This window comes from Echinops telfairi, unplaced genomic scaffold (genome assembly GCF_000313985.2).
Source record: "Echinops telfairi isolate 266 unplaced genomic scaffold, ASM31398v2 ScPeMD7_5;HRSCAF=22, whole genome shotgun sequence".
NCBI lineage: Eukaryota > Metazoa > Chordata > Mammalia > Afrosoricida > Tenrecidae > Echinops > Echinops telfairi.
The window spans coordinates 14,080,804-14,081,881 of NW_022103901.1; the positions used below are offsets into that span (position 1 = coordinate 14,080,804).

Sequence of the window (1,078 nt, forward strand, 5' to 3'; positions counted from 1 at the left end):
TCCGTCCTGGTAAACCTTCTCCTCAGTGACCTTGCCCCTGCCGACTCACACACACCCCCCCAGTGCTGCGCCCTGGGCACTGGAGCCCAAGGTCCGCTCATCAGAGGGCAGCTCTAGGCCAGGGCTTGGCAGACCTTGGACCCTGCGCCTGCTCACCGCCTCCCAGGCGCTCTGTGGTGGACGAATGGCCCCCCTGCACCACTGCCCCCACCCCCCCGTGGGAACATAAGCTCGACTTGTGGTGGGGAGGTGGGGGAGGGTAGAGTCTCTGTGCCAAGACTGACCGTGCCGTGGGCTGGGGTTTTCTGCCACTTGGCGGGGTGCCCGTGAAGCCGGCGAGCCCAGCGGTCCTCGCCTGAGCCGTACGCTCATCTGGACCCTTCTGTTGGTTTCTCTCCGCTGCAGCTCCCGCCCGCCCAGGAGGAGCAACTTCCGGAGCTGTTACCGCCCCCGGCTGTGTAATATACTTGTATAACAGAAATACCTTCTATACAAACCTTTTTTTCTACTTTTAGATAGAAATGTCTACTTTTTCAGCAGTTCTGTGAATTGATTAAAGAGCCGCGTGACTGGATCTGGCTGGCTGGGTCACTGGGGAGTGTGTCACACGTAGGCTTGACAGGCACGGGACGGGGCAGGGACAGAGTGCCTCGAAATTGCTTTCTTTTTTAAAAATTAAAAAAAAAATCAGATCGGCCGGGCCAGCAGCCCCGTGCAGTGCAAATCCTCCCCCGCGGGACAGCCTCGCCTCCCTCCGGAACATCGCAGGCCGGCCGGCCGGAAGAAGCCACCTGTTAGGATTCGGCGCTTTAGTTTGGGTTTGGTTTTGTTTTTCTATCTGGGACGGGGAAATCATTTAACGATCCTTTGTTCACGGCTCTCCTTACTGACCGAGTGAACAATTAGTATCTGTATATTTGACTAAACCTTTTCCTAAGCTATCTACCGTGGTTCATATGTTTGTTTTCATCACCGTTAAATAAAAACCGACCACCGCCACAAGACAGCCACCTGGACCCCAGGCAGCAGGCGTCAGGCAGGCAGGCGGAGGGCAGTTCCTGGCGGGCGGTCACGGCGG

At 57.1% G+C, this 1,078-nt stretch overlaps 1 protein-coding gene across 2 annotated transcripts in view; it reads left to right on the top strand.

Moving 5' to 3' along the window:
• The window catches only part of GTF2I (general transcription factor IIi), an 83,549-nt gene extending 82,547 nt beyond the window's left edge, over positions 1–1,002 (top strand). For both annotated transcript variants that reach the window (XM_030889086.2, XM_045283567.1), the window contains one exon: positions 406–1,002. The gene's annotated coding sequence lies outside the window, so the exon portion shown is untranslated. The remainder of the gene's footprint in view (positions 1–405) is intronic.
• The last annotated feature ends 76 nt before the right edge of the window (positions 1,003–1,078 follow it).